This window comes from Anastrepha obliqua, chromosome 1 (genome assembly GCF_027943255.1).
Source record: "Anastrepha obliqua isolate idAnaObli1 chromosome 1, idAnaObli1_1.0, whole genome shotgun sequence".
Lineage (NCBI taxonomy): Eukaryota > Metazoa > Arthropoda > Insecta > Diptera > Tephritidae > Anastrepha > Anastrepha obliqua.
Window position 1 is genome coordinate 21,184,376 of NC_072892.1, and position 23,590 is coordinate 21,207,965.

The window sequence follows — 23,590 nt, forward strand, 5'->3', positions numbered from 1 at the left end:
GAAAACTTGCGATTATAAACGGGTATCTTGAGAATTTATTGTGGTTTGAAAAATTGTCCGCTCACAGGTGATTCATAATCGTTTACAAGAATGATGTGATTATGATGAGTGAGCAGAAGTTGAGGTTGTGGGAGGAAGTCGTTAAGAGCGAAAGCGAGATTAATTTGTTATGTATTTGCTTCCGTGAAAGAGTAAAAATATTTTATAAAAATGCATAAACACCACTTCTTATTGTTGTCAGTTGTGTTGGGAATGACTAAATTCGTATTTGGATAAATTTTAATTTTTGTGGCTCATAGATTCGCATATTCGCCTATAGAGAAATTCTTGCAGATGTAACAGAAGTTGGCTGCTTATGATTTCAATAAATGGCAAATTGTGCGCTAATAGTTTGGCAATTCACTCCTTTGCTATCTGGCACTACTCGAATGCTGTTTAGTTACAGCTGTTATCTCGCAAAATGCACCTCTCTGTTCATGCCATTTTTCAGCACGATATACAGAATGTACAAATGTAGCCAACATGAGACCGTTAACCAGCTCTCAGTGATTTTGAATGAATCTGAGGAGCTGATTTACTTATGGCCTCTGGTGACGGTCAAGCATTGTTTGACAAGAACTTTATATGTGTGCGTGTCGGGTGCTTGACGCTAATATCTAAAATTTTTGATTTTTACCGACAACAAGTATGTGTGACACGACGCCACCCGACTGCACTAACACATACAAAGCGCAGTCAAGCATGCTGTATCGTCACCAGAGGCCATTACACATTTGTTTGGTTGGAGTTTTGGCGGCGGTTCGTTTACGAAAACAACTGAGATGCTTTTAGTGGTATATGAAAAAAATCAACACCGCCATTATTCATGTTACTTCGTTGCCGTCTGAACAACGACTGGTTGGATAAGTGTGTTATTCATGGCATTACAACGCGGGGTGCATTGAAGCTTCCTTCATATTGCTCCTCCAAAGTAGTCGACCTTGAGTGTTTGCTTCGTAGTTGCGAGTTACAAAATCTTTGAGATCGTTTTCTGCTGGGTCCATCAATCGGTTCCTCGGTCTGCCTTCGGCCTTTACGCCCATTAGCTTTTCTGTCATGACTTTCTTCACGGTACAGTCAGCAATCATACGGGTAACGTGGCTTAGCCATCTGCTGCGCTGTGCTTTAACAAATCACACAGCTGTCCCGTAAGTTACATCTGTGACGGTAAAATGGTTTAGTTTAAGGGAAAATAATAAATTTTGAAATTCCGATGAAAAAACAGTATCGACTTTTCTGGTATGGAATCTATGTATACATATAATATATGTACATATATTTTTAAAAAGTAATATTCCACGAAAAATGATTTGCAAAACATTTCAAAACACTAACTGCCTTCCTAAGCACCTATCCTGTCAGAAATCGAATAGATTAACATAACCAACGCAAGCCAAATGTCTTGTCGAGGCCCTATGCTCCCGAGAGGAGTGAACAAGGAAAAAAACTGCCTTACGAAAGGGTCGCTTTAATATTTTTTGAGAAACCTTAGTCGAATGCTTTATGAGGCCGCTAGAAGGTTAAAATACTGCCACTTTTATTTATTTCTTTATCATCATTGAATTATTGTGTCACCAAAATGTCTGCCACATTTTAGTACTGGCCTTTCAAAGACGAGTTTTTATGTTTTTCATATCTGGATCAGGAGTGTACTCAGAACAATAATCCTTAAATTGCTCCTTTAGACTCCCAGACTGGTGTAGCGTCTTTCAAGCAGAGATCGACGCTAGAGACAAAACAGCAGCAAAAACGATAAGACTGACGGACTTACCTCCAACAAGCCTTACGATTTTTGTTGATAGTCAAGCAGCGATCAAGGCACTATCCCCAACGCGCATCAATTCAAGAAGTTTTAAAGAATGGTTGCTCTCGCTTATCCAACAACGCAACACCACACTTTGTTAGGTTTCCGGCCGCTCTGGAGTGGAAGAATAGAAGATGGTTTCTAAGTATTAACTATAGGGTCTCCCAAGCGCTCTGGTCAAAACTGAATCTTGAAAGAACAAAATGTCTGTTTGGATTCAACAGATCAACTACCAGCGTTTTCATAGGTGTTGTAACGCGTCACTGCACTATTGACATCCTAGCCAGTAGATTGGGTGTACCTCACAATGACTTCTGCAGGAGCTGTGGAGATGAAGAAGCGATTGAGTCGGTACAATACTCCTACTGTGAATGTCCTGCATTTCAAAGGATCCGTACCAAATATCTTGGCGATTATTTCTTTGAAGACCTGGGAAAAAATGTCTCACTGGAGGCACCACTTACCTCCTTAAAAGGATCTGTAAGTGGTTTAAGAGGTCGCGGTCGACCAAAAAACACTTGGAGAAGGTCGATGCTGCGCGAAATAGCAGATGCCGACTTCTCATGGGACGGTCAAAAACAACAGCGCAGAACCGTGTACGATGGAAGAGTCTTGTCGGGACCCCATGCTCCTGAAGGGAGTGAAAAAGAAAAAAAGTGGTTTAAGCAACTTATAATCTTGTTCTCAACAAGCAACCTGGCTAACCTAACCTAACCTAACTTAACAGGGAAATGAAAATAAGGCTGACTAGCACGAAGTTGTATTAAATTCAAAGTTTTGCGGTCCTTGTCCATTTACGAACCATGTATTAGTATGCACTCGATTAACCTAACTTCCACGGAACTGGCCTTTTGACAACTCCCAAGCCAGTCGTTTCCCTGTTAAGAGACCCAGACCTCACATGATTTTTCAAAAGATAAGAGATAAGAGATTTTTCTTTCTATGCGATGGGAATATTGTTTTTCCCCCGTTTCGCTAACTTTCTTTAAATTTATCATATCTTACGTATGCGCATAGCTTTCGTTACACTCTTAAAGCTACTTGTCACGAAAAATAAATCAACAATAACTGCTATATGCACATATTGCACGTATTTATGCAAAACAAGTGTTTCGTTTTTCAATGAATCTTTTTACCTGTCAAACACAAACGCGCTTTAAATGCAAGTTGACTGCCTATGCGGATTGCAATGTCTGCATTTGTGTGTATTTACATACTAACATCATGTTTGCGATGATATTGAAACCAGTTAGGCAATGAAAAAAACTAAAATAAAATTGATTATAACAAAAACAGGGAACAGAAAAAGTTATCACAAGGAAATCCGGTTTTAAATGCGACGCAGAAGCAATAGATACTACATACATACATACAGCTGTTGACAGCTAATTAGAAACGACACTTATTTCAAAATAAATTTTCAATTTTCCTTTTAAACACGTATTTTCATAACTTTTTGCCAATTTTATTTAAACATATGATAAACTTAAAAACTAGTGGAAAACAATTTAATCGCCATTCTTTATTAAATATATATATATATATTTTAAAGCATGTGAAATGCACGATTTGGATAGGGCAACTAATTAGAAACAGTAATGTATTATCAGATCAACATAAAGATTATGTTAGTATTTGCTTCCATAACCCTTTTGCTTCAACACTGCCTCACATCGATTGCGCATTGATGTAATGAGATTCTGACAGCGCGCCACAGGTATTGTTTGCCATGCCGTTTTTACTTCGGCAAAAAGGACATCCATTTTTGGGATATTTTTGGCACTCACGGCTTTTTTAATGTCGCCCCAGAGCTGCTCTATTTTGTTTAAGTCCGGACTGGAAGATGGCCATTCCAAAACATTAATGGAATTTTCGTCGAAAAACTGTTTCGTCAACTTTGCCGTGTGCTTTGGATCATTATCCTGTTGAAACTTCCATATAACAGGCAAATTTTCCTCAGCCCACGGCAACATTACATTTTTTAGTAATATATATCGACGTATTTCTGCTTATTTAAAATTCCATCAATCCTATGGATTGGGCCAACACCATTCCACCAGAAAGATCCCCACACCATGATTGATCCTCCACAATGCTTCACTACCCGTGAAACGTAGCGAGGATTGAATTCTTGGTTGATTGGCCGTCGAACATACCTTCTACCATCTGGGCCTATGCGATTTATCTTGGTTTCATCGCTCCAAACGATATATTTCCATTGATTTGGAGTCCATGACCAATGGGATCTCGCAAAGACTACTCGCCCTCTCCTTTGTATCCAGTTGGATGTCAGTGGAAGTCGTTTTTGGGTCTCTTTCGGAGATGATTGCTATCTTGCGGTCAATTTCTGCTGAAGTTTTCCGGGGCCTTTTCTTACGTGGAACATTGTCAACAGTCTTAAAAAGTTGGATATGCTTTAAGGCGTTAAAAACTATTTTTTTATTGAGCATTTGACTTGCTTAGAAATTTCACTGTACCACTTTCCAGCTTAAATGGAGCTTAAATGGAGCCAGGTCAAAAATGGAGCTGCGCAGGGCAGGTGTACAGCTGCTGCTTTTTCCCATTACACATCTTGAAGACGAATATTTTAGTTGGTTTTAAACAACCAATTTAAAATATATACATACCAAAAAGTCGATTATATTACTATTAAAATAACACAACTTGCCGAATATACTTCCATTGAACAACTGTTTCTAATTACTCGTCTCAGTTTATTTACCTTGAACTAAGTAACCCATGCACTGCGTTGGATAATATTAACGATACTTCAATTTCACAACTACAAAACTAGGCGCATTGGGTAGTAAATAGAGTAACAAAAGCAATGCAAATGATTTTAAGAGAAAAAATGACGGTGAATTTAAACAGTTTAATATTATGCTCATCAAGCGTTTATCAAAAGGGAGCGTTTCTAATTAGCTGACAACAGCTGTACATACGCTTATTCACTGAAGAAAAATAAATAAATAAAATATATTATACATAAATATATAATAAAATTCATATATGTATGTGTAAATAAATAAATATAATATATAAAAAGAAAAAACTCCACATAAATTCGTATCATAAAAAAAAAATTAAAATAATAAAATTGCAACAGTTGAAAAAAGTTAATTCACAAATATTGTTTACTAACATAAACTGATACACAACACAAAACAGCCTAATGGAGCGGAGTTGTATTGTAACTCACGCATTTACCCACATATTTACGCTACCAACTCCCTCGCACTATGCGTTATTTCTCATCCACTTAGATTTTAAACTCCCACATAAAAACCTCTTGAGCATTCATTTCTCTGCTCGCCGTTTAAGCTCATTGAGTGCAGTCTCATTAAAATGTTCCCTCAGTTGTTTTAAATTGCTGCTGTCGCAGCCAGTACTTTTAGAGCAATTTTATCTTCGCCACTGAATTTCCCACGCATATTGCATTAATTCTCAACTGTGTGGGTGATGATAATATTTTGACACTTTTGCTTTTGACACCTACCGAAGTTCACAGTTGCTCTTCGTTTTGCAGTTATTGCTTCGGCACAAAAGGTGGGAAGTTGTTAAACGCCATTGAAAGTGAATGTCGTTGACTTATTTACTTTCGCTGATTTTGCATGTATGTATGTAAGTTGGTTTGTACTAGGAATGCCAATATGGCCAATATTTGTTGATCGCGGCATCTCGAAATATTTTCCATGTAATAGCCGGAATTTCGTCATTTGTCCCGGGACATAACTTTTTTCAATTCACAAATCTTTTTTTTTTTTAATAAAAATTTTAAGATTTTTGGCATATGAAATACACTGTTGAAAATTACTTTACATCTTCGACACTAAATGCTTGATGTTGTTTAGTGGCAATTTTCAATGAAATTCCAGCTAGCATTTCCCTCCTTTGGAAAAAAGGTTTCACCCAGAATCTCGACATCCTTCTTCTCTACTCTTCGTATAAATCAAACAAAGCTTTGAAACAGTCAATAGCGCGGGTGCACCGTATTGGCTTACTTGACGGCATTTTCAAAATAAAAATAACATAACATGGCAATGCACACACTTAAAATATTGCCATGACAAACAATCAAATCTGCCAGTTGTTATAAAATTAATACATGAGTGGCGAGATGTGCAGTTAAAGGTAAATAGGATTTGAGTATTATTTATTTAGTTCGAAATGGCACAAAGAAGCAGTTTTTAAAGCAGATATTAGAAAAGAAGTGAATTTTTCAGAGTTTTTTCTGAGAAAACTTTTAAATTTATTGATCTAAAAATTTGTACACATATTATGCTATTTTTAACTGTATTTTAAGACTTAGTATTAGTAAAAATATTTATTTGGAAAGGAGCTAATCGAAGGAATAAGCAAAATAAAATGGTGGCTACTCAAAAAAAAAAAATCGATTTTCGACCAAAATTTCGGCCTTAAATTGTTTCCAAAAAAAAAAAAAATATTTATCGGTGAAAAAAAATCTTCGCTTAACTACTAAAAATATATTTAAAATTTGAGTCTAATCGATTAGCCGTTTTTGAGTAATGTTGGCCACCGACTTTGAAAACACCATTTTGAAAAGCAATTTACATAGGATCAATTTTTTTTTAACTTACATGGAGTTGTATATTCCAGGACCACCATCCGCCGCTTCGGCAGCTTCTAAAAACTCGGGCAGATGTTGTCTGCGGGCCATTCTTCCATTTCAGGTGATCTCATGCGCTCTGAGATCGGAAATGTGCACACGCTGCTCATCTTCTTTATCGACATAAGAATGCGCATTGGGCCCAGGTGTAATTTCTATTGCCTTCATATAATACAATAGTGATGCCATTCCTTCATTAAAGGTCTAAATAGTGTTGGGTCGTCATAAGACGATTACAGTACATATGTAGTTAATCGTATCAGGTTCAAGTTAACGAATCAGGCTTTTGCTACCTTAACTGACACCTCTGCCAAAGGTTCTGATGTATCGTCTTCATCTTCATCGTTGCTCTTTTCATTCGTATCAGTTGCAGATAAAATTTCGCCATCGGCTAGTGATCCTGAGACAGCAATATCTTCATCCACTTGAACATAGTCAGAAAACCCACACCGCTGATGTCAACTACTGGTACCATTGAAGGGTCTTCATCACCTATAATTATTTGCTTCTTCTTTTCACTAATCGTCAAACATTTACACTTTTTAGGACCCATATTTAATACAAATTTTTAATCTGTGTACGAAGCGATTCATGAGAAAGTGTGCGTCAAAATGTGTCTATGTTTTATTCGTAACACGCAAGCACGCAAGTAAAGGTATTTTCAGGGGAGTCCCAAAATTCAAAGTTCTTACTAACACACCAAGAAACTTTGCAAATTTGACTTGTCGAGTGTTTGACCATATGAGTTCGAATTACCGCGTCGTAGTAATGATTTTTTCGTTCGAATTACCGAGTGTATAAAAATGTAGGGTCATAATTCGAAATATAAAGAGATTTTGTAGGGGACTCGTGATAACTTTGAATTAATGAGAGGTTGGAAATATCGCAGGTTTGAATAAATAAAAAAGTCGACTGTATACATTAGGGCGGGTCGATTTAAAAATCGCTCATTGCTCTGTGAAAATCGTATTCTAGGGATTAAAATAAGAAACTTTGCCGAAGGAACCATACCTCTAAAACGAATTCTGATGTCCCCCAATTTGGGTCGAACGAAAAATCCCACTTTGACCCATTTAGAGTGCTCCAATTGGGTCCAAATGTATGACCGACCCCCACTAACTTTGGACGGCCGATTCACCCATGCCAGTGGCACACCCCCTGGAACTCCCCTGGGGAATTCCCCATACAATCATTTCAAAATATCACCATTTTTGGCCTTTACATGAGAAAAGAAACTAAAAAGTTCGACCAAAATTGGGGGACATCAGAATTCGTTTTAGAGGTATGGTTCCTTCGGCAAAGTTTCTTATTTTGATCTCTAGAATACGATTTTCACAGAGCAATGGGTGATTTTTTTGCCTCCCCACAAATCGACCCGGCCTAATATATATAAAAAAATTGTTAAATGTGTTTTGCGTGCGAAAGAGATATAAGGCAGAATGGACACTTTTTTTAAGTACCCAAATTGGTCCACCCGGTGGTTGCGGAGCAGAGCTTGTTATATGAAATATATAGAGCAAAAGAGAGAATATGTGCGGATCACTTCAGCCCTTCAGATATTATAACCTGTGAAAAAAGGAAGCATTCCTTTCCTCACGCTATTCCATATCTCCACCGTTGTAAATTACAAGCTCTAACTTTACTTTTTGCTCATCGCCCAGGAGTAAATAATAAATCTGACAAAGTTTTATTAATATTAATACTAATTTACTTCGAATGAGATACTCGAAAGGTTTTGTTTGCGTTTCTTTATTCTTGGTTTCTTTAGTCAACCAATTCGCCTTGGAAATTATGATTTTGGCAACTGAGCCCACAAAGCAAAAACTAAATACATATAACTTTTGGTTTTTCTACTACTGCTATCACCTTGATTCGCCTTGGTTTCTGCAACAAAATTAACTGCCAGTGCAATATGTAACATATGACTAAAAAAAGGCCGGCTTTTGGCTCAAAATATGTAATATTATTTTGTATAATAGGTGATATTCTATATTTACTTGTAAACAAAAAAAATTTCCTTATTTTAACAATACTTTTTTCTATTTTTGTTTATTTGCAGGTAAGCATTAACATATTCAATAAATAATACTATGTAAGTATGCATGAATGGAAATAATTGAAAAAGCTTCACTGCCTCAGGAAATCGAAAAAAGTTAAACGGCAAATCAAATACATTTACTCTTGAGTATCATATTTCAGTATTTTATAATAATTATACTTTCATCTTTGCAATAGCGTTGGAATAATTGCTAATCCATTCCAATACTTTTCTGACAACGTGTGAACAAACGTTGGTGAGTTCTTTTCAACTTTTCGAAAACCAATTCCGAAAAATAAACTGGCGTCGCAATCTGGTCGCAAGTATCAAGAGCGATTGAAGCGCGAAAGGGCAAAATAAAGATTTCCATCACTCAAAATATTTTTTTTTTATTTAGTAGAAAAGTTATGCAAAACTAAAAATTGTATGATAACAACATACGTCAACATCAACATACATCGGGGTCAACTCTGAATATGTAGGAGCTTACACCTCTACAATATTGAGAATGCTAGAGAAACGCGGGAGTCATGAGGAGAGTTTGTGGCACAACATCAAGACGCACACCACGAATTCCAGGAGGAGTTCGGCCAAACACTCAATATTGAAAAAGCGAACAGCGAAATCTCTCTTGGGCGGGCACTTACCGTCAGTCAGCTTTTGTCCGTCCAAGAGAAGTGCCCACTCAAGAGAGGGTAATTTCTCCCGATATATAAGATTTGATATAGAAAAACATTTCCGCCCAAGTGAAGTGTGCGGCTAATAGAGGTGTGCTTTAGAAGAGGTTACAGTGAATGTATTTATAGAAGAATGTTTTGGTTGAAGATTTTCCTTTTGATAAAGAAAATTAATCGAACCTATTATGTCGTTTGACATAATTCTGCATAATTCTTGTATTTATTTTTAAGGTTAATTTCATGCTATTTTGTGGGCACATTTTTAGACTTTTTTTATTTTTCCATGCTTCTTACAAATGTACAATGGCGAGCCAAATAATAGCACCGCAACATTTTGCAAAGTATCGATTATTTATTATACATTTTATTTGATTTTTTATTATACATTTCTTTCTATATTTTATAATTTTTTTTAGTATTCTTTTCACATTTCACATCACATCAAAAAAATGTAGGTATAATGGCGCTGCGCATACTCTGCCTTTCAAAGGATATATTAAGGGGTTTATACCTTGTGAACCCGAAAAAATGGAAGATTGTTATAATTTTTTTTAATATGTTTTAGAACTTTTATTCAAATGAGGCATATATCATACTGAAGGGTAACTCTCGAAGAATACATTTTGGTGTTTTTATTTTAAAAAATGTTATTATGTATTGTTGATATCGTCCCTCCCCCGAAACGCCGTTTTTTAGAAGAGGCTTGCGGTTATCACGGTAGCGCATGAGCAACTCAACTGAAATCAAAAAAATTAAATGATTATTGTAGAAAAATGTTTTTTAGTGAATCTGAACGGATTATTTACCCAAAAAAAATTTTCTCGATTTGAAACCCCCTTTGCACCAAAAAAACGATTTTTGAGGGGTTGAAAAATTAAAAAAAAAAATTAATTTCAGCGAGCTATGCAAATATTTATAAAAAGTGAACCGTTTAGATTCACGAGGTTGTAACTTCCAATAATCAAAAAAAAAAGTTTATGCAAATCGGTCAAATAGTTTTTGATAAATAATGATCACCGCGACGGTAATTTTCAAAAAACAATACTTCGAGATAATCGCGTCTAAAGTTTTGCGTGCACTTCTCATTCCAAGAAAGATCGCGCGCTTCCACGGTTTGTAACTTTCGTTCTAGTGCTCCGATCTTTATGGTTTTTTGAATTTATATTTTTAAGATGATTTACTTTTAGAATATGCCATAAAAAAATTTACGATTTTTTAGTTCAACACAAGGTATATAACCCCTTAATACAAAAAAAAAAAAATAATAAAATAAAATTAAAATTAAAAAAATTAAAAAACGACTTAAAACTTTAAATAAATATTATTGATTATAATCAAAACTTTGCTATGCGTCACTGCAATTATTTTGATCGACACTGCACATACATATACATATATATGTAAGTACATTCCATTTCGCAAATTTCTGAACTATTAAAGCAGCAAAAAAAAATTTCACAAGTAACGACTTCAATAGCATCTCATCCTCTTTGCCAACATTTGCGCAATTTTATTTGTTATTTTTGCGGAAATAAACTTGAACAGAAATACTATAATATTTTCGACTTCTTGCGCGAACTAACGTTAATTTAAAGTGTTTCTGTTTTGCTGCCATCCGCTTGCGATAAAAAAGTTGATCTGATTTTTTTTTTGTTTTTAATTATACTCGCCACACAAGTAATTACACTAAATGCTGTGCTTAGAACTAGTTCAAGGTTTTTAGGTGCTCAAATTGATTCGTTCCACAATGTATGGGATAATTTCAGTTACGTCATTATATTAAGCCAATACTTATTATTTTGTGTGCTTCATGTAGACGAAAATGTTAATGAGCCATTTATATAACATACAAGTGAACGATTCCATTTGTGCGTGTAATACGGTGGTAATTTTCAAAATGAGCTTTTGAGTCCTTGTGACTGTTTTCTTTCTTATTTTGCTCATTCATACACCTTACGGCGAATGCTTCTGCAGGAAACTAAATGTGGTCATTATTTGGTACAGTTATTGCATAACAGCGGTGGTCACAATCAAATGCAGATGATCTCACAAAAGAGCAGAATAGCGCTGTGTGAGTGTAGAAAGTGAACGACCCGTTTTTAAAAGTCATTCCATGATAGCTTTTGGCGTTATGGAAACAAAGCCAATTTTTTCTTTGCGTTTCCTTTTCGGGCAAAATGTGGCATTGAAGCCTAAACATATAGACTTTCGAAATTGAACTTTTTTCCTACTTACAATTATTGTGTTATGGAAAGTGAAGTTAATTTCCTTTCCACTTGGCCTTACCAAGACAAAGGAGGCCTTCGTTTTTCTCTGCCCCACTGTCACAGCGCTGTCAAGGACGCTTAAACTTATGAGGAATAAAACAAAATCGCTATCAGCTCTTGGCTAGTGTCGTAAAAAGCCAAATTATGTACTGTGCTCCTTACACCATTTATTGTGTGTTTGCCCGAGCTACTTCTCCTATTTGTGGAGTGCGTCTTGTTCTTGTTCCACAAATGGAGGGACCTACAGTTTTACGCCGCCCCTGAACGGCAGATGGACGTAAGAAATGTGACAATATTGCAGGCGTGTGGTGTTTTGTTGAGCAGTGCTCTCTGAGAGCAGAATAGCGAATTGAGTGGCGAATTTGTTGATTGCCTGTTGCGAATGCAGTCTTTCTCACGCAAAGTAGAAGAAAAATAATATACAAAAACAAAAATTAATACGCGGATTGCTATTTAAAGGGTTTTCAAATAAGAGGTGTTATTTTGATATTCAAAGAAAAATGCTATTTTTTAATAAAAATTATCGGATGTTTATTTCATTATAAAGAGGAAGGTATGCCGTTAATAGTGGAAAATAACATCAGGCAAATGACCACCACGACCACGCTTACAGCACAATATCCTTTTCATGAAATTTTCCATAACTGAATAGCAAATGGCTGCCTTATGTCCTCGATAGCCTTACGAATTCCATATTTGAGGTCATGAATCGACCCTGGGCTGTTGGCGTAGATCTTCTCTTTTACGTGACTTCAAAGAAAAAAGTCACAAGTTGTTAAATCACAAGATCTCGGTGGCCAATTGTGATCACCTCTTCGAGAGATAACACGGTCCGGAAACTTTTCCCGTAAAAGATCAATGGTTTCGTTGCTTGTGTGGCACGTAGCGCCGTCTTGTTGACAATATACGTTGTCCAGATCAATACCATCCAATTTCGGCCATAAAAAATCGTTAATCATCTTTCGATAGCGCAATCCATTCCAAAATAACACCTGTTATTGGAAAACCCTTTATATTTCTGCCTTTGGGAACTGCTTTTGATCATCATGGAGAATATTTTGAAAAGCAATAAAAATATTTCCTATCACCGATGTGCATTTTTCCATTTCTGTATCAGAAATGTAAATAGCAACCCTCGTACCATTGTATGTTAATTGCACTGCAAGCCCAAAAAACCTAATAGAGTATATATGTAAGTACGTAAAAACTGCTCTAAAAAGTGACCCAAAAATAACCGCGATTACACAAAAGGTGTTAAAGCATTTAGCCGAATGCATGAAATAAAGCAAAAGTAGCAAAAATATTAACTAATATTTGTAGTTGTGCGCTCGTAAAAACTCATTCGACAAAGTGAAGTTACAAAAATATTTGTTTTTGTTTTTTTGTTTCCACTGTTAAGCCACAATTTGCTTATTGGATTTGAATGAGTGATTTCCATGAAATGTAGTCGCATGCGGCAAAAACAAATGAGTATGAAAAACAAAAATATGATTAACGAAAAAATTTAAATTTGTAAACAAAAATTTGCTCAACAGTACTTTGTTGGACTTTCCTGAGAGTGATTAAGAGTAAAATTTTGATTAGTAATAAAACGGATTAAATTTTTTTTTGTTATTTTATTGCCCCGTGTCAGTTCTCGATACCTGTAAATTAGATAAGTCATTATGACCGACTATCATCTCATAAGATAAGCTGTGTGTGCCTATGGAGGACAAATTCCAATGCACATATTCACTTTTAGATATTCCTGTGCCAGTGCACAACAGACCAGGGCCAGTCGAAGTACCAGTACCAGTCTAAGGAACTTATATATTGCACCCGTAAATGACTCAGTTCAAAATGAGCTACATTTGTCAATTCAACTTCGTCCACATTGTGGCGCATTTTGGCAAAAACCTTGGTGTATAGCTTTCTTGTAAAGGTTAACTCAAGAAGTGAAGTTTCCCGATCATTTGAAGCATCGAAACTTCTCCAATTGGGCAGTTTCTTCCAATATCGTATACGAAAAAAATTTAAAAAATCAACGCGACTTCAAAATTACACTTTATTATACTAAAATTTAATGGACAGTAAAACTGCTTACCCAGAACTTTTTTAAAGATTGTAATTAAAAAGTTGAAAATTTGTATTAAAAATTTTTGAAATTTGTTAAATGTGGAAAGTTTAGAACTTTGATTTATAAGATTTTTGTTACACAATTAACTGTTTTTCCAAAAGATTTTGACTAAAACTAACTGTTTTTCCAAAAGATTTTGACTAAATAATGTTCAAAATTTGTATGCAATTTTTTTGAAATTTCTTCAATTTTTGTGAATTTTTGTGCAAAGCTTGGAACCTTGATTTATCAGATTTTTCTTGCACAATTAACTGTTTTTCCCTAAGATTCTGATAAAAAAAAGTTAAAAATTTTCATGAGATTTTTTTGAAATTTGTTACATTTTTGAAATTTGTACAAAGTTTGGAACTTTGATTTATGAGATTTTTCTAACACAATTAATTGCATTTTCCTAAGATTCATATAGAAAAAGTTGAACATTTTTATGATTTTTTTTTTAATCTGTTAAATTTTTTGTACAAAGTTTGTAAAGTTTTTCTTACACTGTTAAATCTATTATCCTAAGGTTTGATTTATTAGATTTTTTTTACTCAATTAACTATTTTCCCCTAAGATTCTGATACAAAAAATTAAAAATTTGTATGCAATTTTTTTTTTAATTTGTTACATTTTTGTGAATTTTTATGCAAAGTTTGGAATTTTTATTTATGAGATTTTTCTTACACAATTAACTGTATTTTCCTAAAACTCTTACAAAAAAAAGTCGGAATTTGTTGGAAACTTTTTTGGAATTTATTAAATTTTTGAAATTTGTTCAAAGTTTGGAACTTTGATTTATGAGATTTTTCTTCCGAAATTAACTGTATTTTCCTAAGATTCATATAAAAAAAGTTGAAAATTTTTATGAATTTTTTTTTTTAATTTGTTAAATTTTTGTACAAAATTTGTAAAATTTTTCGTACACAGTTAACTGTATTTTTCTAAGGTTCTGATAAAAGAGGTGAAAATAATTTTTATGAACATTTTTTTAAATTTGTCAAAGTTTTGTACAAAATGTGGAAATTTCATCTATACGGATTTTGTTATACAATTAACTGTAATTCCTATGATTCTGATTTTTAAGATGTTGCTTGCATAATTAACTGTATTTACTTATGATTCTGATAAAAAAGTTACCATTTTTTTAATTTTTTTTAAATTTGTTAAATTTTTGCGAATTTTTTTGCGAAACATATTGTAAATTAGCAATAATTACATTAAATTCCCTTTTTCAGAACCACTCCGCATAAAAGTCTTGTTCTATTGGCAGCAATTTGTAATAAATTCTCAAAAATTATTTCTGAGTTATACTCGTATTTACATGGTGGCGTAAAATTAATCACCTAATCAGAAGATTTATAATTTTTGCAAATGGCAAGGGCGCCTATCACGCCCAACACTTGTGAACTAGACAGCTTTAACATACAAACAGACAAGGAATGGCGCGTAAAGGTCAAAATAAAAATCTCCATCAGTCAAAAACACTTTTTTTATTTAGTTAAAAAATTTATTCAAAAACAAAATTGGATTATTAATTTTACGCCACCGTTCGCGAAACATTTGTTGGATGAAATATATTTTTTACGTGGAAAAAATTTCTTCCGCATAACAGTTAACAGGCAAGGTAAAAAATATTCCTCAACAATAAATTGTACACACAACTTTCTTATTTAAATTTTATCATTTTATTTAAATTTTATAATTTTATTGTATTTAAATTTAAAAATTATAATAAACCTAACTAATGAACTACATCTGGTATTGCTATGAACCGAACCGGTCTATGCGTGACTGCAAGTCAACCAGTTCAACCTAACCTATAATTTTAAATGAGTTATCGTTACCATAAACACCACTCACCATTTCAGCGGCCTGGCTTACATTTTATCATTTTATTTAAATTTTATAATTTTATTGTATTTAAATTTAAAAATTATAATAAACCTAACTAATGAACTACATCTGGTATTGCTATGAACCGAACCGGTCTATGCGTGACTGCAAGTCAACCAGTTCAACCTAACCTATAATTTTAAATGAGTTATCTTTACCATAAACACCACTCACCATTTCAGCGGCCTGGCTTACATTTTCGCTTTTTTTTTAAAGAAAAACTGTAAAATATACCCAATTTCTCTTTGTCGACTTCCATTGTTAACACTCTGTAACTCTCAACTGAATGGACCAATCAAAAAACAGCAAACGATTTTTTTTAGTGTAAAATGTTACCTTTACACTACAGCCATTTACGGAGAACAAAATGAATTTCTTTTTCTCCCAGACTAACATTTGTATGCATTTGTATGCACTTACAAAATAATTCACTGATTTCCAACTGGCACCCGCCTAGTGAATTCTAAGCCGAAACTATTTCGCGCTCATATCCAATGCATTTCCCCAATGCCTATGGTGAATATTGCGCAGCGATGCCCCAGAAAGTGTCAATTAACCACTTTTGCGTAGATATGTGAAATTTTACCCAATTCGAATATTAATATCTACCAACACTCCTACGTCGTTTCCAATACTTAACTGCCTTAATGTTGTTTTATTGAGACATTTCAATTGGGAAAGGATTGATATTAATGGACTGTTTTCACGACATCTGAAGCTAATTTATTAGTGAGAAACTATTAGTTGAAAAATTGTTAAGGTGTGTTTTTAAATGAATAGGGTTTTCCGTAATAAATAACTAGGCTAATTTACCGAAATTGGGCCAGCTGTCAGTTATAGTTTATCTAAATACAATAGATAAAATTTATAAATGAAAGCTCTAAACATGCAGCAAGGATTCTCTCAGCTACTTGTGTATGCATATAAGTACATACATATAACCAATAAATACATGCATGCGCGAAAGTATGTCAACGTATAAATATAATATAATATAATTACCAGCAGACGTGATTGGTTTATTGCATCCAGGATAGTTAACGAGGAAACGATAAGGTTCGCCTTCTCGTCATTCGAAAACTTTAAGTCCCCAGAACTCGATGCCATTTACCCAATCATGCTCAAGCGAGGCGGAAAACAACTAATAAAGGTTTGAAAAGAATCTTTACGGCATGTCTTGTGCACGCTTATAGTATGCTCCACAATTGTGGCGTTTGGTGAAAGTTGTATTTGTCCCAAAGCCAAGCAAGGACGACTACGCTTTGCCAAAAAGTTTCAGACCTATAAGCCTGACATCGTTTATGCTTAAGGGTCTGGAATGTATGGTGGAGAAGAACATTAGGGCGAGGGTTCTAAGTCGAAACCCTCCCAACGTCAGACAACATGCTTATCAAAGTGGAAAATCTTGCGAATCGGCTCTGCACGAGTGCGTTAGCATAATCGAAAAAGGACTGGAAGCAAGAGAGTACACTCTTGGTGTGTTTGTGGACATTGAGGGAGCCTTCGACAATGCTACCTTTGACTCTATGTGCTCTTCTAACAAAAGTCATGGAGTGAAAGAAATCACTGTTAGATAAATCCACTCTATGCTATAAGTGGATCAGTGGTTAAGTCCAGAGAACCTATTAACGAGATATCAGCACACTTTCTACACCGTCGGATCCAAACCCAGTGATGGTAGTGGATCTGGATGGAATTAGATGAAGACACTAAGTACTCCTATGCCACAGGACAAATGGCCACGGTATTCCTTACGGAAGTCTATGCCATCTTGAACGTGGCGTACTGGCTAATTGAAAAAATAGCGGGGCAAAAGTATTGGAATTTGTAGTGACAGTCAAGCTGCACTGAAAGCCCTTGCTAACCCACACTGCTCTTCGAAGTTAGTCGGTGAATGTAAGACAAAACTGAACAGTGTTGCAAAACACAACAAAGTTAGTCTTATTTGGGTGCCTGGTATGGTATTACAGGGAACGAGTTAGCTGATAAATTGGCTAATGAAGACACTCCAAGCATGCCACTAGGCCCTGAACCCTTTCTAGGTGTCAATTCCGCATCGATTCAACTATGGATTGACGACTTCATGAGGTCTACCCAGAGAGATCGTTGGCCTGAGTTTAACTCGGGCAGAGTAGCCAGGTGCTTTGTGAAAGAACCAAACAGGAAAACTGCGACCTTCATCCTAAAACTCAGCAGAAAGGACCTGAGAGAACTGGTGGGTGTAATTACAGGGCACAACGCCGGTGGTCAGCATATGGCTGCATCGACAGACCAATATAACTATCCTGTCTTGAGGATGACGAGACTGCAGATCATTTTCTCTGTAGCTGTCCTGCATTTTCCAGAATCAGACTTAGGATATTGGGTTGCGATACACTGAGTATGGACAAAGTTCATTCTCTTCCTCTTTCGGATCTCTTAAAATTCATCAATGAATCCAAGAGATTTGAGGAAGAGTGACCTCAAACTAATTTATCCATTTTACCACCCACTTTTTATCTTTTCTATCTCTATTCTTTCTACTGATTTCACGATATGGAGTCGATTCTTTAACCATTTTAACTTTTCGTGATCTCGCGTAGCAGTCGAGTAACTCTGGTTCTCTAAGCCTCATTAAAAAGCTTAAATACACGAATCCATCGTAAAATGGTATGACTAATAAGCGTGCGCATTTCCTTTAATCCATCGTCTTGCATTTGGCGCGCAACTGAAATCAAGAGTCATAGAATTCACTGCACGCATGCCCAAGAGCCGCATAACTCATCAAGCCTAAGGCATAGAGAATGGCAAGACAAAGGTGTAACAGAAACAAATACGTGAAATTATCGAGCATAAAAATAGGCAAAACTAAGTAAATGCGGCCTATGGGGGAAAAGGAAATTCGATTTGAGGAAATAATGCAGACAGGCCGCGTATATGGATGTACTTGAAGAAAGAATATTCGCATTCGTTTGAATGTACTACGTGCACGAGTATAAGTATGTAGAAATAAACTCGCTTGCCTGAAGATTTATTCAAACCCTGCAAGGAAAACTAAACATTGGCTAGAAAACTTGTTTCTTGTTTCTTTTGTTAAAATATTGGGTCTTATATTAGGTACATAACCGCCGGCCGCCGAAGCCGAATGGGTTGGTGCGTGACTACCATTCGGAAGTGCGTAGTTTCGAATCTTCGTGCATGAAACACCAAATGATAGAAACAGTTTTTTTTCTAATAACGGCTGCTCATGGGCAGGCAATGGCAAACCTCCGAGTGTATTTCTTCTTCCCTTCTCATAAAAAATATCTGCCGTTGCTTTGCTTCATAAGTGCATATATGTATATATACGAGTATATAATTGGCGCGTACACCCGTTTTTTTGGGTGTTTGGCCGAGCTCCTCCTCCTATTTGTGGTGTGCGTCTTGATGTTGTTCGACAAATGGAGGAACCTACAGTTTCAAGCCGACTCCGAACGGCAGATATTTTTATGAGGAGCTTTTTCATGGCAGAAATACACTCGGAGGTTTGCCATTGCCTGCCGAGGGGCGACCGCTATTAGAAAAATCTTTTTCTTAATTTTGGTGTTTCACCAAGATTCGAACCGACGTTCTCTTTGTGAATTCCGAATGGTAGTCACGCACCAACCCATTCGGTTACGTGAGGGAAAAATACTGGTTATTTGGATGCAAAATATGGTCGACGAACAAAACTAACTTATCGTATAGCGCAGAAGCTTGGACGATGGCAACATCAGATGAGGCGTCCCTTGGAGCGTTTGACAAAAAAGATTCTACGAAAAATTTTAAGACCTTTGCATATTAACGACGGCAATTATCGCAGGCAATGGAACGAAGAGCTGTATGAGCTTTACGATGACATAGATATAGCGCAGCGATTAAAGATCCAGCGGCAGAAACGACTGTCGCGCTTTGTAAGACTCGGCCAAAATCGTAAGCGGTTTTCGCTCCAATCAGAAAGAAGAAAGTATGGTTTTCCAGTTTTTACCTTTGATTGGGAAAATTTGATTGTGTAATCAATTGAGCTGTTTTCTGACTCGAAAATTTTATTCATTTATTATATTTTTTTTTATTTTATAAAAATTGTCAATAGTCATATTATACATACATACTCTATGATCAAAAAGTACCGTGAAGGTGGTGTTGACTGTTTTCTTCGATTGCAAAGGCGTAGTGCACCATGAGTACCTTCCATCGGGCCAGACAGTCAATACAGAATATTATTTTTCCATTTTGAAGCGTTTAAGAGATGCTGTACGTCGCAAAAGGCCGGAAATTCGGGCAAAGAATTCTTGTATTTTGCATGATGATAAAGCGTCATCGCACCGAGCCCAAATTGGGCTAGATTGTTTGACCAAACACGAAGTAAATACCACCGTGCAAGCACCGTATTCACCTGATATGACCCAGTGCGACTTCTTTTTGTTTTCCAAGTTGAAGTTACCACTTCGTGGGAGGAGATTTCATTCGATAGAGGAGATCAAAGAGAATGCGACGAAGGAGCAGAAGGCCATCCCTTCGTCGGCCTACCAGGGGTGCATGGAGGACTGGGTTAAACGTTGGCACATAAGAGCGAAAGAATGTGAAATTAGCGGTCACAACTGTGCTATCAAGTCACCTATGTCATGGCAGCCAAAATTACTTTTTGGCCAAATCTTCTTCAAAGAAAAGATTCACTATTCACTTAAAGTTTTGCACATCATGAGTAAAAACGCACAAGTGTAAGAACTTGAAACGCTTTTTTCACTAAAAATAAGTTTTAATGGTTCAGAGTTTAATTTAGAATTTTTAAAATATCCTACGGGGTTTGTACTACTGATTACCTACACCGTTTAGCTATAAAATTGGTATACGGCTACATAAGCACACACATTTGTGCATACCAAATACATACATATTATATATACATGCATACAATACATACCTGCATGCATACAAACATATGTATGTAGTGCAAGATCGGTTTGTTGATTACAGTTTACGGCCAAGTTTGTTGCAATGGCGCCTACGAAGACAGTTGGCGCTCTAATCGAATCCATTCCACTCCACTCCATTCCACTACTCTACTTTTCGCGTTCCAATTATGATGATTTCATTTAGATTAAAACTCGCAAAGCAAAGAAAAAAGTGTAAATCTCTTATGCACATGCATATGTACGCATATGTAGTGGTAGTAGAACGTAGAATAATGAAAATAATAACAACAGACACAAAAATAGTAGCTAAAGAAGATAATAATAACATTTTGGTAGCTGCACGGCTGGTTGAAAACAAAATTATACTCTGCACTAATCAGAAATTCAATGAGTATTGATTGACGAACGATCGCAGCATTGTTGGACAGATCAGACGTTGGACAGAGCACCAGCGTACAAATAGTTTGAGCACCGCACCAATCTGTTCCAGATCATCAGTGTGCAGCCAACTTTTACGCAGCTTGCAACTGACCGAGATCGAGATCAAGATCAGCTTCGATCATTAAGCTGTGAATGCCGTTGATCATCGATGTTGGCTGCGTATGGGTGCGTTGACAGTGTTGGCAAAAGCTAATTCGCGATTTCACTAGATGCGTCACCAACAGCAACACCGCAGCATCGTAATGATTTTAGCATACCATAAATCTCATGCGCATTTTTTATTTGTTCTTTATTGGCAGAGGCGGACTTTTTTGGTTATATTGGGAAATATTTTCTGAATGTGTATTTCTTTGTCTTTTGTGTGTTTTGTCTTTAACAGAACCATAACAAAATTTAGTGGTTGCTATTTTTGTGGAATATTTTAAGTCGATATTTCTTACCCGCATATGTGTCATTTTGACCCACATTTTTTTTTAATCTGAAAAATATTTAGCTTGACAATAAAAAAATTGTAACCTTTAGCAACAAAATGGTGCCATTTTCCAGAGCTATTCCCCTTTCTTAATTGTTACACCGCATTCCGGTTTTCCCGTCCTATTTTCTTGTACAGTTACCGTTCATCCCTATAGCTCGAAAGTTGAACTGAATTTTCATTGTAAAACTCTTGATTAGTCCTAATCAGCACGTGTTTGTGGTGGCGCGAGCTGCATTAACTAATCTTTCAATTTTTACGTCAGACTGCTTTTCACCCTTTCGACGTGGCGCCCAAATGGATGTAATTAAACTAATTTCTCGTTTGATATCCTTCGAAGTAATCCCCATGAGATGTTTTGCACTTGTGCCAACGTTTTTTCCAACCTTCGAAGCACTTAAAAAAATATTTTTTTTATCTTGTTCAGCTCCTCCTTCGATGCCGTTTTTATCGTGTCAATCTTAGCGTAGCGTCGTCCTTTCACGGGCCTCTTCAGTTTCGGGAACAAGAAAAAGTCACAAGGGGCCAGATCTGGGGAATACGGGGGGCCAGATCTTGGGAATACAGGAGGCCAGATATGGGGAATATTGTGTGAGCAGGGGCGTTATAGTGTTGCAAGAGCCAATTTTTGTTCTTCCACAAATCCGAGCATTTCTGGCGTATTGCTTCACGTAAATTGCGCATAAATTGCAGGTAATATTCCTTATTGACCGTTTTACCCTGTGGCACGAACTCATGATGCACAACGCCCCTGCAATCGAAGAAAACGGTAAGCAAAACTTTTACATTTGACCGAATTTGGCGCGCTTTTTTGGGTCTTGGTTCGTGCGGCAACTTCTATTGAGATGATTGAGCTTTGGTTTCCACGTCATAACCATAAACCCACGATTCGTCACCAGTTATGACCCTCTGGAGCAAATTTGGGTCGTCGCGGACAGAGTCCTACATCTTATTAGCAATGTTAATGTTCGTGCGATGCTGCTTTAGGTCAAAATTGTGCAGTTTTGTTACGAATATTGCAACGACCCGTCTCATGCCCAAATCATTGAAAAAAACCGAATGGCACGAGCCAATCGATATGTCTAGACCCTCAGCAACTTCTCTAAGGGTGATTTGACGATTGGTCAATATCATTTTCTTCACTTCATCAATAATTTTTTCGTCTGTTGTTGAAGTGCTCGGGCGTCCGGCACGCTTTTCGTCGTTCACATCTTCTCGGCCTTCTGAGAACATTTTGTAGGTACCACCGATAAACGTTGCTTTGGTCCAAAGTAGCTTCTCCGTATGACACAGTCAACATTCGGAATGCATTCGCGCACTTAATTTCGTTTTTCACACAAAATTTGATACAGGTTCTTTGATCCATCTTTTTGAATAGGTAAAAATCGAAGACGAGCAGAGACACGTTCAAGCAAAGCAGCTGTCAACAATTAACTGAACATTCAGAGAGACATGAGTACCAACTTCTCGCCACAAAAAAATCGAAATTCGAATATACGTAACCTGCGAAAATTCAATATTCGCGATGCTTTTTGAACACATCTCGTAAATCGATTGGAGATAGCGCATAAAATATTCCTACGTTTTGCTTTGCACTCCTTAAATTTTTCTGAACCGATTCCACATTATAGCTCTCGCTACCAACTCTCTTGTCTTTTTTAATTCTTCTCGAAGTCCTCTCGGGTGAAAATGACCGCTTGGTCCTTCTTGGCTTAATTGATTTTAATGTGCCATGTAAAGAAACGTTCCCAGTTTCGATACTTTTCGCATAGGCTCATATAAAACGCTTTAAAATGCTAATACTCTAATTAGTAGAGCTTTGACAATTCAAATCTTATTTAATTCTTTCTCGAATTTTTTAAAGCTAGACTTATCGGATTTAAAATCAATACTCTAAAATGGATTGAAGTACTATTTATTTGCAAGAATTTAGCATAATGTTGTTGTAATTTACCCATAAGCACATTATACTAGAAACAAAAACAAAAAATTTATATTTTGTAATTTCTCCTAATGTCTGTACGTGTCCGTCATATATGTATAGTATTCTGTACAGATTTTGTTCTGGGTAATATCGCATAGAATGAAGAGCTTTCACGCCTTTTCTCACTCACGATAGACATTTCTCAAGCAAACAAACTCAAGTTCTAAATATTTTGCATATAGATTCAAAGGCATTAGCAAGTTTTATTTTTAGAAAATAAAATGCTTCGTGTAATTCAGTAGATTGAGTTCCAAAATTACATAAATTTCTAGATAAGTATTACCTGTACATTGATACGATACTCGTACAAGAGAAAAGTTAATAAAGCATAATTGTTGCA